We start from the raw sequence: 666 nt of genomic DNA on the forward strand, positions 1-666 counted from the left end.
GAGACACTAAAAGCACCATAGTAGAACACAGATGAAGCTTCTAAGCTGATGTAATAGCCAGTAAGAAGTAGTACAATTCATGTTATAAGTATCGATTATTGGCTTCTTAGCTGGCTTTGGTGACTTGAACATGAGCTAGGAACTTACGATTCTGCATGAAAGGAGGTCTAGCAGCCGAGCTGCACTGGAGAATGTGGAAAATGTTCATATGTAGTAAAATCTGAGAAATCCTTCCGTTTTCGTCATTTGTTATCGTATTGACTTAAAGCCAGATCGTCACATTGGCCGCTCTTCTCTCTGAAACGGTTGTTCTTATCGTCTGGAAAGCTATGTCGCGTGCTGCGGTATGCGGAGACACTAAATGCACCATAGTAGAACACAGATGAAGCTTCTAAGTTGATGTAATAGCCAGTAAGAAGTAGTACAATTCAAGTTTTAGGTATCGATTGTTGACTTCTTACCCTTCTTTGGTGACTTGGGCGTGATTTAGGAAATTACGATTTTGCATGATAGGAGGTCTAGCAGCCGCGTTGCACGTGAGAATGTGAAAAGTGTTCATATTTAGTGAAAACCTGAGAAATCCGTCCGTTTTCCTCATTAGTTATCGAATCGACTTAAAGCCAGATCGTCACATTGGGTGCTCTACTCTCTAAAACGGTTGTACTT

Source organism: Schistocerca gregaria, unplaced genomic scaffold (genome assembly GCF_023897955.1).
Source record: "Schistocerca gregaria isolate iqSchGreg1 unplaced genomic scaffold, iqSchGreg1.2 ptg000204l, whole genome shotgun sequence".
Lineage (NCBI taxonomy): Eukaryota > Metazoa > Arthropoda > Insecta > Orthoptera > Acrididae > Schistocerca > Schistocerca gregaria.